General features: G+C 46.7%; 1 long non-coding RNA gene across 1 annotated transcript in view; it reads left to right on the forward strand.

Moving 5' to 3' along the window:
- The window catches only part of LOC149870394 (uncharacterized), a 123,413-nt gene that overhangs the window by 79,960 nt on the left and 26,987 nt on the right, over window positions 1-16,466 (forward strand). Inside the window, exon 3 of the long non-coding RNA XR_016440439.1 lies at window positions 16,211-16,249. This is a non-coding gene — a long non-coding RNA (uncharacterized LOC149870394). The remainder of the gene's footprint in view (window positions 1-16,210; window positions 16,250-16,466) is intronic.

Raw genomic sequence — 16,466 nt, forward strand, 5'->3', positions numbered from 1 at the left:
CAGGCAGCCTGATGGCAGCCTATTCAGGCAGGTTCCATGGAAGGAAAAAAAAAAAGCAGCGAGCCTGATCCTTTTTTTTTTTTTTTTTATCTCCTCCCTCTCCCTGGAGCCTGCCTGCCTGCCTGCTTAAGCTGCATGGGGGCCCAGTGCTTCCCACTGTACTGCGGTGCCCCCCAGAACTGCCTGAGGCCAGGTGCTTGCAGGAGGGTGCCTTCTGGGGTGGTGCCGCCACGGAGGAAAGCACTGCCCCTCCCCCTCAGCTCAGGACTGCTTGGTCTGCCAGCAGCTCACCCTTTCCTGCCTGCCTCCCCCCACCCCACCACTGGAGAGGCAGGTAAGGATTAGGCCCAACCCTCGTGTATACGACACAGGGGCTTACTTCAGTTTAATTCTCCCTAAATTGGAGTGGTGTTCTTAAAAACCCACTGCTTCAATTTAGGGAGAATTAAACCGAAGTAAACCCCTATGGCATGTACAAGCAGCCTTGGAAAATGAGCAAGCTGTCTTGCAAAAAGTAGCAAAGAGTGGAAGTTAACTGGTATATTTTATAGTCATTGCCACAGATATAGAAGCAGGGGCAGCAATGTAGAGTGTAGATAAGAGGCTGGCCTGGGACTAAGGAGACTAGGGTTCTATGCCAACTAGGGAAGTCAGTTTCTCTATATGTCCCTCTCTTTTGTCTGTTGCCTTTTCTAGGTTGTGAATGATTCAGGGCATTGCCTCGCTATGAGTTGTATTGCACCAACTGTGCCTTGATCTTAGGTAGACTCTCTGGGCATTTATTTAGTATGTGCTGTCAGATATCAGACTAATTTTCAGTTTACAACTTTGCTTGCATATGTTGCATATGAAAACTACTGATGGGGTTTCAGCATGTTTCCTTTGCATTTCTCCTTTGTCTCTCATGATATATTAGGATGGCATTTTTCAAATTCCTAGACAGCCACAATGCATCTACATGTTTCTGTTTTTTGCAGTCTCCTTTCACATATTTTAATCAGGCTCTGAGGTGGTATTTCAGTGTGCCCTTATTTTTATAAACTGTCTAAAATTGTTTGTTTTTAACTATCTGACTCGACAAAATGAGACCAGAAATGACAATATGGGTTGCTCATGTTCTGCAGCCTTTGAGAAAAGTGAGACAGATTACTTGACAGCACGCTGTCCTCCAGAATGACCACTTTCTTTAGACTTGAAGAGCAGATGAGAAACTAAAGACTTCATGAAATGTCTGTCTTCATAAGAGGGCTTTGTGACAACAAAGATATCTCCAGAAACCCTGTGGTTACAGAGACTGAACCAAAATGTATAGTCAAGGCTTACCTATACTGTTGTGGCGGCATGTCCTAGCCAGGAAACCCCCCTGTACTCCCTGCCCACTTACCACTTATGCCCTCAGTCACACATATAACCCAGAAGTATGCTGGTAAGGATGCTTTGAGGTTGTTTTCCCAATAACATAAATAGAGACCAAGATCTCAAGAATAGCCCCAAAGGGATGTTCCGAAGCATCCTCACCAGTGAACATCTGAGTTTGAGGAATGAAGACACAGGTGGAGAGGAAGTATGTAGGGTGTGTTCAGCCCTTCCCTGAATGAGACATGATGCCACAACAGTACAAAAAAAATCTCTCAGGGGCTTGAGACTCTCGAGCTCTGTTTTCAGAAAGATTTCTTTCCTGGCCATTATCTTAATAATATTAGAATTAAAGGCTGTACCACATGGGATAAAAAGTCAGGGAATTAAAATGAACAAGTCAAATAATAGATGTATCCATTTAACAAATCAAAATGATCACTTAATGGGGGCATCTACATGTGTGCTTTACTGCAGTTTACTAATTAGCTCAGCATCACTGTCTACACTTGAGGGGTTATTAGGCCAGAGAAAACTAATTAACTCTGCCGTAGGATAGTACTGCCTGACACAAGTACTATTCTATGGCAGAGTTATTTACTCCACCACAATGCACATGTAGACAGTGACCAGGTCTGACTGGGGCATGAGGGTGCTACAGTGCAGGTGGTGCCTGCTGACTAGCCCACACTGTAGCACTCTTATGCCTCAGCCACCTCTCTGTAGCACATTGAGTCAGGGTAGAGAAGCTCCTGGCTGGTAGGCTGACTGCACTGGAGTTTATTGCATCACATTAACAGCACATGTAAATTCACCCACTATGGTCTAGTCTTCACTGTTTTAAAAGAGATAAGACATTTTAGTTGGCAAGTATTGACACTGACCATACTTAACATTGTGATAAGGAATCAATTTGGCATGGAATCTATGTGGCACAGAAGGGAAAACTCTGGAAAAAGTGCTGAAATATCTTTGTTCAAGTACCTGGCACCCCAACCCCATACAGTGATTTCCCAGGTTTCTTCCTGTAGCCCAATTCTGTGTCAGGTTATGATAGCATGGAAACCTGTACCAACACAAAGTTTTGTGTTCACCATCAAATCCTAGTACATAAGGAAATAGTATGTAATCCCCCAAAAGACTCTTAGTTTGGCCTCTAAAGCAAGGGATACCACTGGTGCTAATAAGGGTCTTGTGCTTTACCTCTAGCTTTGTAAAAAATAGTAGTTTATTACTTAGAAGGTCTTAAAAGAATAGCTTAATAGGAAATCGTTAAAATTTCATTAGGTACCAGCTATTTTCTTTTAAGATAGTTTTGTGCTATTTAAGATCATCTGTGTACCCAGTACAATAAGACACACATAGCAATGGTTAAATTCCTCCCAGTATTTACATTGGCTTAATAACTTCCATTATGTAATAAAACAAACAAGAAGATCATCTAGTTTCATTTAATTTGAAACAATGAGTTGAATTGATACAATGATATGTTTTCTTTGAAACTTGTTGTTATAACTTTTAGATTGGGTTGGCAATACATAACTGCTGAGTGGTACAAAATCAAGTCATTTTCTCTAAAATATACCCACTTGTTACTGTACTTCTCATGGTTAAAATTTAATTTTTCCTATAGCTATATTGCTGAAAACTGATTAGACTGAACTTTCAATTATTATGTTTATATGAATAATATCACATCAACCTGCTACCTTTCACTTCTTGTAAAGGATTCAAATCCTTACTGATGTTCAGATATTGAATATACTAATGAAGAAAGTGATGTGAGTTTTGAAAAGTCAGCATAAATATTGTCAGAAATAAAATCATTGTGTTTATTTTAGTTAGAAATGGGCTAGTTTCTCGCTCTGAATAAAAGAAAATTGTTTCCATATTTCAACTTAAGAAATTATCATAAAGCCTTCTTTGACAGTAGTATGACAGAAAACTGCACAAGATCACAGAAATGCCCACTATGCCATATTTGTTCCAGAGTGTCAGAGTCCTGGCCAATGGAGCCATATCATCTATAACATGGGGCTGTAAATTTTGGGGGTAGGGTCCCTCACCTAATTCTGGAATATGGAGCTCAATATTGGCAAGCCATGGATGGTGATATCTCTAATAATATGAATCATTAGTAAGGTGTGTGGTGGGCCAGTAGAGGGTGCTCCTGCACTGAGACACACCACCTCACTGCACCCATCCACCTTCTAGGCTCTGAGTGCCTCCCTAGGGTGCCTCATGTCCGGCCAACCCTTTTTCTGAAGGACACTTGCAAGCCTGGGGGTAACGTGCCACCACTCAAGAGTCTCAGTTTCTTAGTGGCTCTGTGCCTCTTGAGGTACACCGACTTTATAGACCTGAAGGGTGCTTGACCCATTGCAAGAACTTAGGGTGCTTCCTTTAGCCAGAAGCCCAAATAGTAGCCTCCCATAGTCAGCCAGACCAAGGAAGCACCAAGGCATAACCCAGTCCCTCTCCCAGTAAGTCTCTCATGCTATGCTTGGAGGAGAACCTTTTTTGGCACAGAAGGAAGACTTGGGGTAGGATACAGCATACAGCAATATGAATAACTCTTAGAGCAAACAGTGGCATGGTGGCCTTTGATCACACATCTGTGTTACGGCAAGCACTATATCTAGTTAGATCTCAAGTAGCTTACTCACAACTATCATCCAGAGGCTGATAGAGCTTTCCTCTGGAGGCAGGCAGTTCATAGTGTGTCCATATGTTTTGAGAGAGAGAGCTGCAGATGTTCAGCTGCTCTCAGTGTCCTCATCATGGCTGCCGCCCCTCCTCCTTGGCAGTCATGTCTTATATAGACCTTCTGACCTCATTTACCTGATCCAATGAAGACCAGAAGAGGTGGGGTTGAAGTCACCAGCTCCAGGCGGGCTCTGCAGGAGGGGCTGCAGCTGCTGCACGTGGCTCTGCAGGGCTCGGGGCAGTTGTCCTGATTTGCCATTCCCTAGGGATGGTCCTGGTGCCCAGACTGCAGCACACTGAGCTGGGTAACAAGAACCCTGGATGACAGAGGACTTGGGGGTTCAGCCTGCCAGCCCAGGGCTGCTCCAACTGGGCTCAGTGTGCTGCAGAGGGGCTGGCTGAGGCACGAGAGTGCTTCAGCATGGGGCTAGGCAGCAGGCAGCACCAACACTAAAGCAGTCTCATGCCCCAGTCTGCCTGGTCAACAGTTAACACATGAGCTGCTGCTGTGCATGAAAAAGCTCCATAGCAGGGCAGTACTTGTATTTACAAGCACTACCCTGCTACAGAGTTTATTAGTCTCTTGCACCCTAATAGAGGGACATGTGTAGATGCTGAGCCATTTATTGAACAATTAATTAGACAACTGCACAGTAAACATCTCGTGTGGATGCTCCCAGTGAGAAGTAAACTGCTCCATGAAAAATTGTGAAGGAATCGAAGTGGTCTAGCTGCAGTAACAAAAAAGGCAATAAGCAGACATTGACAAAAGAAGCAGCTCAGCTATGGTGGGATATGCCCCCAGAGTTGATCCACTTCATTGGGCAAAACACATGTCCACTCTCCTGCATTAGGAAGGGGACTTACCTTGTTGGACAATGGGTGATGTATTCCTTACTGAAGGAGGCATGTCTCAGATTCTCCCAGAATAAAGCAGCAGACTATTACCACCTTTGTCACAGCCACACATTTTTGACATTTGTGGCATGACAAGGGGTATGGACAGCTGTTTGCTTAACCTTTGTACTACTATAAAAACTTTGGCACAAAGGTGATATCTGTTTCTACCCAAAGAATTTAGCATGGACTAATTTATCTGGTTCTTGGAAGGGCAAATTAACCTTTGCCTATTTCTCTGGGTACCAGAAAGACTTTACTTGTGGCAGCAAAGTGATTTGGACATTTCTGAAGCATACTGCAGTTTTCAGCATGGATATATCCTTAGTGCCTCCTGGAGGCATGAAAAAAAGGAGGAAAAATTCTATTTTGAATTACAATACTGAGTTCTTGGTTTGCTTCTGGGACTGTGCAGCTATACCTTATGTCCTTACTTGGAGCAAATTCTGAAGGAATATTCTGGCACACAAGTAGTTTATACAAACAATAATACCTTTCTAGACACACAGTGGATGCATCTACTTGTGCACGTTATTTCATAGATTTCATAGACATTTGGACTGGAAGGGATCCCGGAGGATCATCGAGTCCAGCCCCCTGTCCCAGGGGCAGGAAATCAGCAGGGATCATAGGCTCCCAGCAAGATAAGGAACCAAATGTGCCTTGAAGGTGTTCAAAGTGGGTGCTTGAATTGTCTCCGGCGGCAGTCTATTCCAAACCCTGGGGGCACAGACAGTGAAGAAGTTCTTTCTTATGTCCAGCCTGAATCGTTCACAGTGAAGTTTGTGACCATTCGATCTTGTCATCCCTTGGGGGGCTCTGGTGAACAGACATTCCCCCAGATCCTGATGAGCACCCCTGATAAACTTATAGGTGGCCACCAGATCACCCTCGAGCCTGCGCTTTTCCAGGGTAAAGATCCCTCATTGCTCTCACCCTCTCATCATAAGGTCTGTTTTCCTGACCTCTGATCATGCACGTGGCTCTCCTCTGCTCCCTTTCAAGCTTCTCCACATCCTATGCAGTAGACCAGTTTAATGTGTAGTAAAGCATCATTGTCTACATATGCAATGCAATTAGGGTGCAGTAGACTAAGCCCTGAGTGCGATGCAGCGTCCCGAGCCCTGAGAGTAGTATGGTACTGTTGACAGGCCCTACTGCACATGCACAGACTTTAAAAGGGCCTGCCAATGGCAGAAGGCACAGTTGGTCCCCAGCTTCAGTGTGGGATATACAGGTGGAGACCCATTGTGCCCCCATGAGCCTTTGGACCCCCAGACTGCCTAGGCGGACCCTGACCCTCAGTGCAGCCAGAAGGTAGGTAGGGCCCATGGTGGGAGGGAAGTAGCATAGCTATGGGGCAGCTGAGAGGAGCCAAGGAGGGTCATGCCCCCCCGGCTCCTACTTGGCCCAGCCCCCCAGGGAGCCACGTGACTGGAACCTTGTAAACAGACGTGCTGTAGGCCCGGGGTGTGAGTTAGCATGGGAGTTTGTGCAGGAGGACACACAGCAGGGGCTGAGGCCCTTGGCAGGGAGCTTGAAGGGAAGGGAAATAGTAGCCCCCCTGCACCTGGACTCCCCTGCTGTGGTACCATCAGGGTCTCCACCCAAATGGAGCCCATGGTTCCAGCCTCTACCCAAATGGAGCCTGCAGTTTCTGCCCCCATCTGGGTGGGACCCATGGCCCCAGCCTCTACTCAGATGGAGCCCCTGGCTTCCTATGGAGGCTGCCTGGCACAGATGCAGGCAGCTGGGTCTGGGAGCACTGACACCTCCCCTTGTGGCATATGCTCAATGGTGGATGCCCTGGAATGCCAGATTAGGGAACTCCAGGCAACGGTGCAACAGCTGCAACCCATTAGAGATGCAGAGCAAGATCTGGACACCTACTTCCAGGCACTCCACCTGGAATGCCTGGAATGCCTTGGTGGAGATAAAGAGGTCCACCAAGGTTTGCCTGAATGGAGGTAATCTCTGGCTTTAAGAGACACTGCACCAGGGTGACTGTCCCCCTGGAGCTGCACAACCACTTCAAAACCCTTGCATTAGCTGAGCTGGCCAAAATCCCAGCCCCAGCATTTGAAGAAGGAGGACCAGCAACAACTGCGCCCAGAAGGAGATGCTGAGTAATCGTGGTGGGTGATTCCCTCCTGAAGGGGACAGAGGGTGCAATCCGTTGCCCTGACCCCATAGCTCTTGAGGTTTGCTGCCTCCCTGGGGCTCGTGTCCATGATGTGACTGAAAGGATCCCCAAACTCATCTGGCCCTTGGACCACTATCCCATGCTACTCATCCATGTCAGCACAAATGATACAGCTTGGAGCAATCTTGGCCAGGTCATGTGTGACTACAGGGCTCTGGGGGCTGGGCTTAAGTGTCTGGGGGCCGAGGTAGTTTTTTCCTCAATCCTCCCAGTCACAGGTCATGGGCCCTGGAGGCATAGATGCATAGGTGAGGTGAACAGAAGACTCCGACAGTGGTACCATTGTGATGGATTTGGCTTCTTTGACCACACTCCGCATTTCAGTGAGAGAGGTAGCAGACTATTGGGAAGGGACAGCCTCCACCTCACTCTAATGGGGAAGAAGCTCTTCTCGGCCAGTATGGCTGACCTACTTGACAGGGCTTTAAACTAAGATCACTGGGGGATGGGCAGTCAAACAGTTCTAGTCCAGATCATGCCAATCATAGTAGCATTAGCTTGGGTAGCCCAAGGGAACCTACTCTGATGAGAGCCCAAGGAAAGGTCACATCCCATCACAAAAGGAAACCTAGGGTTTCCCATGGCAGACTCAACTGCCTGTACACAAATGCCAGGAGCTTGGATAACAACCAAGAGGAGCTAGCCCTTCTCCTGACCGATAAAGATTATGACCTTGTAGGAATAATGAAGACCTGGTGGGACTCCTATGACTGGTCAGTAGGTGTAGAAGGCTATACCCTCTACAGGAGAGATCGTGTTGGGAAGAGGGGTTGGGGTGTAGCTCTCTACATCAAGGAACAGTACACTTCCCTTCAAACTGAGTTCATTAACTATGGAGGGTGTCTTGAGACCCTCTGGGTTAAAATACGGGGGAAACATGGAGAAGGGGATCTACTCATAGGAGTCTATTTTACAGACTTCCTAACCAAGAAGAACTGGATTTTGAACTTGATAGGAAACTGGTCAAAACCGCATGTTCCTGACGTATGATCGTCATGGAAGACTTCAAACTCCAAGGCATCTTGTGGAAAGAGCACATGGCCAGGTCTGACAGGTCACATAACTTTCTCATCTGCATTGACAACCTGTATCTGATGCAAGAGGTCTACAGGCCAACTAGAGGAGAGGCACTTCTGGATCTGGTTCTGGCCAAAAGAGATGATCTGGTGAGTGATCTGAGGATCAAGCGCAAGCTTGGTGACAGCTGCCATGATCTGATTACTTTCTCTGTCTAATGCAGGGTGAGCAAATTCCTCAGTAAAACAGAAATCCTTAACTTTGGGAAGTCTGACTTTCACAAACTCAGGAAACTGGTCAGTCAGGCACTAAAAGACCATGGCCCCCTGGGAAGTCCATGAGGAATGGTTCCTCCTAAATTACTCAATTCTCAAAGTGCAAGGGTAGTCCATCCTGTCCCACAGGAAATGCAGTTGGAAGGCAGGGAAGCCCACTTGGCTCAACAGGGAATGTTTGTGTCTCCTGAAACTTAAAAGAGACGCCTACATCAGATGGAAAACTGGAATCATAACCAAGGAGGACTACTTAGCACTAGCCCATACCTGTATGGGGTGGTCCAGAAAAACTGAAGCAGTAACTGAACTCGGGCTAGCCACTGGAATCAAGGATAACAAAAAGTCGTTCTTCAGATACGTGGAAAGTGAGAGGAAGAACAAAAGCAACTCCCCCCCACCCCCGTAAGATCAGATGGAGCAGCTGACATCTGACACCCAAGAAAAGGCCAATCTCCTGAAAGATTGCTTTGTGTCAGATTTCTATCCACCCAAGGGGGTCATGCTGTCAGACAGGATACAAAGCATCCAGAGCTCGGGAGATGTGTCCACAATTGACATACATCAAGCGAGAGAACATCTTGAGATGCTTGACATCCAGAAATCTGCTGTCCTGGACGGATTACATCTATGAGTCTTAAGAACTGGTGGACATCATAGCATGCCCTATGACCAAGATACTTGAAAGCTCGTGGCACTTGGGTGATGTACGGGAAGACTGGAAAAGATCCAACATGGTCCTAATCTTCAAGAAAGGGAGGAAGAAAGATCCAGGGAATTACAGACCTATCAGTCTGATGTCCATCTTTGGAAAGATCTTGGAGAAAATTATCAAGGGATCCATCTGCAACAGGCTAATGGAAGGCAACCTGTTGAATGCCAGTCAACATGGTTTTATTACTGGAAGGTCTTGCTTGACCAACCTCATCTCTTTCTATGATCAGGTGATGCATTGCCTGGACAAGGGAGACAAGGTTGATATCATTTATCTGTGTTTCAAGAAGGTCTTTGACTTGGTCTTCCATGATGTCCTCACGACCAAGCTGGGGAACTTGTGGCTTCAACTGTCTCATGGTCTGATGGCTGGGCAACTGGCTCTGGGGTCGGACCCAAAGTGTACTAGTCAATGGGAACAATCAACATGGCACAAGGTTACCAGTGCTCAGTGCTCAGGCTGATACTCTTCAATATCTTCATTAATTATCTGGATTCAGGCATCAGATGCAGACTGGCAAAGTTCATGGACAACACTAAACTATGGGAGAAGGCAGTCATGCTGGAGGACAGGTTGGGCATACAAGCTGACCTGGACACACTTGCAAAGCGGGAGGACCAAAACCTGATGGCATTCAATGTAGAGAAGTGCAGGGTACTTTTTCTTGGGAGAAAAAACCAGCATCATACTTATAGGCTTGGTGGTGCTACACTCACTACATTACTAGGTGTAACTAGTAATTTTGGTGCTCTGAGCAGAGATGTTGTTGAGCAGAGGAAACTTGCTGAGTGCTAGAGAGTGGGATTAAGGGAGTGCTGAATGCTTCAGTATGCTACTGGCACCCCCTCTATCTTAGTGTCCAGGGCTAGCACCCTGCCCTAGTTACATTACTGATATTTTCTAGGCTTCCAGGGTTTTGTGGCTGCCAAGGCAGCTGCCAGGTAGACTGCCCCAAAGTTGTGACCGATAACTGGCTTCCCCAGAGAGATCAGTTCCCTGAAGAAATGTTTGGTTTTCACTATGAATGTGAATAAAATAAAAATGTTAAAATATCAAAGTCATCTACAAAATTAACTTATTTTTAATTTGCATTACACAAAACACCTGCTTTGAAAATTGTTTTCTGCTATAACAGTTGCTTCCCAAATAGCAGTAACTGTTACAGTGTTGGAGTACTTTGCCAATAGGAGATGCCTGTCAGGTCAGGTACTTTTGAAACTAGATGGACTTCTTGTTTGTTTTCTTGTATATTGGAAGTTGTTAAGCCAATGTAAATACTGGGAAAAATTTAACCACTGCTGTGTGTTTGTTATTGTACTGGGTACAAAAGAAAATAGCTGGTACCTAATGAACACTTTTAACAATTTCCTATTAAGCTATTCTTTTAAGATCTTCCAAGTAATGTGCTAAGCTTAGTCCAGGTGCCAGAAGCAGTATAGCTACAGTATCATAATGCTCTACCAGAGCTAATTAGCTTACAAGTAAGGATAATAAGCCTGGACAGAGCACCAGGGTAACATGGTTGTACTGCTTCTGGTACCTAGACTAGATCAACTATCTCCACATGGGGCTGCATTGTGAAATAGGAGCAGGTAGACTAGTTTGTTTTTCAGTTGGTTAGGACTTCAATAAATTTACCAAGGCCTTAACTTTGGTCTTAGACCTTAATTGTTGCCTCTTCTTTTCACAAAAGAATTATGTAAAATAGGAGATCAATTACACAGTTTGTTTTTTTTAAGGTATACAATTAGATAGTGCATATAAATTTCACGTATTTTATGACTTTTGCACAATAAAAGGCATGCATTGTTTAGGCCTACCAGTACAATATCCTTACTTTCAGATTGGATAATAAGCAGGCATCTTGGTTTTATCTGTTTAAAAATCACACATTCTCTGATAAAAATGCACGTTCTCTGACCTTAAAACCCCAAATCCACATTTTTCTGCAGTTTTTAAAATGAAACACAACTCTATATATAGGTATCAATTAATTGCAAAGTTTTACTGATGTATTTACAATTTTAAAGCAATTTGGAAGCCTACCAGTGCCTCAGTTGCTAAAATAAAACAAAATTCTAAACACCTATACAGGTGACCCTCGCCATTTGTGGGGGATACATTCTTGAATCCCCTGTGAATGGCAAAATCTGCGAATAAGGCACTGCATTGATGAACGCAGTCTGGGTTCATGAATACAGTGCCCCCAGCAGTTGGGAGTGGGGCACATCTCCAGCGGCAACAGCAGGAGCGTGGCGGTGGTGGCGGGAGTGCAGTGGCAGCAAGCATGGAGCTCCTGAGGAGCTCCTGTAAGTGTAGAAAGTGTATTTAAAATGCGGGTTCTGCACGTGCGAATATTTGAAACTGCGAATGCCAAACCTGCGAATAGTGAGGGTTTCCTGTACATTTTAGCATTTGATTTTCATTTTTAATCATGGAAAATCAGAGCTTCCCTGTCCCCTTTGCTCATCAGGACGTGGGTTCAACTGTGACTGTCCTACTGTTTTGTCATGGTGCGCAGCCCTTATATGCTGGTGCCCTGCTCTTGCCCATGCTATTGCCCCTCGCTCCTGACCCACATCCTCCTGGCTCTGCTGCTGGTGCCCCTCATTCCAAACCTGCAGCCCCCTGGCCATTCCACTGCTCCTGACTCCCCACCCACAGTCCCCCAGCCTTGCCAGCACCCCTTACTTCCAACCTGCCGCCCCCCACTCCCAGCCCCCCAGTGTGTGACATAGGGAGTGAGTGTGTAGGGAAGGTGGGGGGGGCACAGAAGACGCAGTGGGGAGGTATGTGCCCTCTGAGATTTCTGCAGTCACAGTGGGATGTAGGCCTGTGTGACGGAGGAGATTTAGTGCTCCATCATTTTAAGGGCTGGAGCAGGCAGGTGCCAGGTGACTGATTGCAGTGGCCATTTTCAAACATAGGTCAGAAAGGCAGCGGTCTGGGTGGAGGAGCCAAATAGGGAATGTCAGGCTGAGTTACTCCAGGAATACTGGGAGGTAAGGGCAGGAGTTATGAGGATGGTTTGGAGACTCCTGGTCCAGGGCAAGACCTAAAACTGTACCCTGCTAGGATAGGGAGGCCTGGTAGGATTGCCGGTGGCATGGCAGCCCCCACATAAATACCAGGACCAAGAACGTCACCAGTGTAAGGCAGGTTGGGGTGCCTAAACCCCAGCCCCCACCATCCGGTGAGTTGAGTGTGATGGCAGTTAAGCCAAGTAAGCTTCTTGAAGAACCTGAGCCTATAGGGGTGGATGACCCTGGTGAGTTGGGCCAGGCACACTTTAGGAAGCACCTGAGCCTGTAAGGAAGGGAACCCTGAACCCTGTGAGGGAAAGGGTGGAGTTGTAGGGCTAGCTAAGCTTCTGAGTAGACAGCTGAGGTCAAGGGGCATTTGACTCTAGGCCTCAAAGGAAGGGGCAGAGTGTTGGCCCAGAAAGGGGCATAGAGGCCTGGTGAGGGGTCAGGGCAGAGTTAGCCCAGAGTTAGGTGAATCAGGCAGTCGCCACTCAGATGAGGACCTAGTGAGCAGCCCAATAAGCTGGGCTAGGGCTGCTTGAGGAGTAAGAGGACAAACCTAATGATCTCCATGGAAGTAGGGCAGTGTGTATGTGGCCTAGAGGGCTGAGTGAAAAAGGTCCCTGTGAGAGGGAGGCGGTATGCTACAAACCTTACAAAGGTCTGGATTCAGCCTGATTGTGAGCCGGAATGGTTTTTTATAACAGCATAACATCTGCGAGGCATGGGATATGTAAGGGGTGATTGGTGCATGTAAACATTGCCCCATTACAACTGGGGCACTCAAAGGGCAGCCTCCCTCCTATTTAACATCCTAATTATTTAACAACGAGGTCTGGCAGGTGAGCAAGGTGGGTTGTTTGCTCAGAGACACAGGTGGGCCAGAGCTAACATAGGGCCTGGAAGTTGCCCCTGTCACAGGCTGCAGTGGGGCTGGACTAGCTCTGGAGGAGCCACCTCCATGGCCCAGCAGATGGGACCCAACATAGGAGGGAGTGCCGCACTGCCATGGCGAGGCATGGAGGTAGCAGCAGCAGCGTGGAGTTGTGGCCCTCGCTGCTGCCCGGCAGGCAAGGGGGTGCCTGTTCTTGGAGGCAACGGCTGTGGAAGCAGCTCCTGCCCAGAGCTTGTCTGGCCTGGATGCAGCCCAACACCTCACTGTGGGCACAAATCTCAGGGGGCATGTGCCTCCCTGCCATGTGGCCTGTGCCCCCCACCTCCGTAGGCTTACCTGGAGGGAGATGTGGGAACTGCTTTCTACTGCTACCTGGCTGCCATGTGCATGTGCATGTGGTGCCCCCTGCCTCCAATCACCCTCCTCCTGCTTCCCATAGCCCTAAGCATCACCTTGGGGGCTGGAACTCATCTAGCCTGCAAAGAAACTGTCAGTTTCCTGCATTTTTCACCTTTGAAAATCCATGGTTTTCTCTGTTAAAGAGAAAATCCACGTTTGTTTGTATTTTCTGAAGCAAACAGGACAACTGGTCCCCTGGTAATAGGAAATTGGCTTGTATCTTTTCTCAGCAACAGTCATGCAACCTGATTGATTTCAATGGGAGGTTTCAACTGAGAAGAGAATTTTGCTTATTGTACATAGGTTCATAGGTTCATAGATGCTAGGCTCGGAAGGGACCTCAACAGATCTCCGAGTCCGACCCCCTGCCTAGGCAGGAAAGAGCGCTGGGATCAGATGCCTGTCCAGCCTTCTCTTAAAGACCCCCAAGGCAAGGGAGAGCACCACTGCCCATGAAAGCCTGTTCCAAATTTTGCTGAGAGAGTCACTTACCAGCCAGTAGATGTGCGGGATATTTTTGCACCGTAGGTACAGCACTCTTCACTTGTCCTTGTACTGCATCCTATTGTGGACTGCCCACTTTTCTAACCTGTCCAGGTCTGCCTGCAAGCGTTCCCTACACTCTGGAGTGTGCACTTCACCCCACAATGTAGTATCATCCGCAAACCCAGACAGAGCACACTCCACACCCGCATCCAAGTCACCGATGAAGACACCAAAGAACACAGGTCCAAGGACCAAACCCTGCCACTCTCTGTATGAATCAGTTCAGTAAGCACATGGCTGACATGGAAAGTCCTCCTCTATATGTCACTAATTTGAGCTCAGCTCATCAATGTTACTAAAAGCACAGACTAGGGTTGGATTTATACTAATGGATTTATACTAACCATTTTGGCAGACATGTCACAAATTAGTCCTGCACCATCTCCAAGTGCCACTTTGATCTCATTTCCTTGCCTGATTTTTCTGTTCTGTGTTCTGCTCTCCCTGTGCAGATTTTTCTGTTCTGTGGTTCTGTGCTCCCTGCCTAGTCTGCTCCTCTGCCTTCTGCTGCCTGCCCTGTATTCCCAGTTCCATTAGCTGCTTTGCTCTCTGCCCCATTTGCTGCTGTTCTGCCTGTCCCATTCCTAGAAGCTGCCTGTGCCACTTGTGGCGCCTGTGCCACTGGTCGGCCACCCCTGGTTTATGCATGCACCTATCCATAAATAACTAAATGTTTTATGAAAAAAACTTGAAGAAGGATTTTTCAGACTACTTAACAGGTGGTAGTTGGGTTCAAGACACCAATCATATATAACAACTAAGAAATTGACAATTCTTAGTTTCAACCAGCATAATCTGCATTGCAACTGTGACCACTTTTTAACTGCCTCTTAATGTGGAATGTACTTACACAACAAGGATGCATCATCCCAATAAAACCAAATGTAGTTGGTCTGCCATTTTCTGATTTCTTTGTAATAAAGTGTAAAACCAGCCTTTATTAGAAGTCAAATTCAGTGTCAATTGGCTGTTTGTTATAAGTACAACTTGATTAGATCTAGTTAATGGAATCTCCGAGTCCCCAGAGTGTGCAAGTCCCTAAGCTGCATGTAGTGGCAATGAGTGGGGCCAGCTCCCCCCAGCCCAATAGTGCTCCTGCCCAGTCCCTGGCCACTCATGGTGGCGGAGACCAGGACCAGCCCCACCTGGCCCCCAAAGTACACAGCTCTTATGCTCTCACTCCAGTCCCTGGCCACAGGTGGCGGCAGTGTGTGAGACCAGCCCCACCCAGCCCCATAACCGCAGCTCCCACACTCCCACCCCAGTCTCCGGCTGCACGTGGTAGCAGCGTGTGGAGTCAGTCCCACCTGGCCTCCTATGTTCCTGTAGCATCTAGGGCCAGCCCAGTCCCATAGCACACAGCTCCCCACACTCCTGCTCCTTTCCTCCAGCAGGAGTCCCTGGTCTCAACCCAATGGGGCTCTTTCCTGCATTTCTGTTCTTTTTCAGGCAGGGAGGCTGGGAACAGCCTCGGAGTGACCAGGAAAAGCCTCTGGCAGGCAGAGGCTTCTTGTCTCCAGCACCCCTTGGCTTGGGGCTGGGTCAGATGAGGCCAGGCTGTTGAGGGGAGGGATTGAGGTTGGTATTTAGCAACCAGAACTGTACCTCCTGCATGGAGGTGCTGGCTTGCAAAGGGGCACCAAGGACCAGGGTTTACAGAGGGCTCACGGAGAAGCCCTGTGGGCTGAATGAAATTGCCTGGTGGGCCAGATCTGGCCCATGGACTGTATTTTGTCTGCCCTGATCTAAAAACATCTGGAAGCAATTAAGATTTTCATGATGTTGCACTGAACAACATCAGTATACGACCTAGTATTTTGAAACAATTTTTACTACTATGATTAATATATAATACACAAATTAGCCATCTATCTCCTATCACTACAGGAAATAACCTGATATACACATGGTACAGCAATGTTTAGAGTGGCAGGTTTTGCAGTAAGTTAAACTTCTGGTATGCCAGCTGTGGGAGCATATGGCCCCAAACTGTTTGGGGACTAAATGGCACAAAGATTATTAATGGTGTGCATAGCCTTTTATTTTTCGATTAGAATAATAGATTTATGTAAATTAGCTATGAGGAGAAAACCTATTAGGTTTTCTAACCCATTGTCTTCCTATTTTAGACATTGTCCCATTTAATTTAAGTGATGAGATTTTCTCTTTTTCTTTATGCAGATACCTACGTTTAAATTTGCCTTCCCCTCACAGCATAAGGTAAGCTCCCACTTTTACACTAAAGAGATTTGTGTTACATGTTGGTCTCATGATATATCTATATTAAGAAGTGTTTCTAAGAAATAATTCACAATGAATACATGTGAAAACATAATGTCTTTTTCTACTAAAGTTGCATGCACAAGCTGATGATTTCTGCATTTTCGAAGTATTCAACTTCAAATATAAATATTTATAAGGCTATGACATGGTCATG

The sequence above is a fragment of the Crocodylus siamensis genome, chromosome 2 (assembly GCF_052110815.1).
Source record: "Crocodylus siamensis isolate JL-2025a chromosome 2, ASM5211081v1, whole genome shotgun sequence".
In the NCBI taxonomy this organism is placed as follows: Eukaryota; Metazoa; Chordata; order Crocodylia; family Crocodylidae; genus Crocodylus; species Crocodylus siamensis.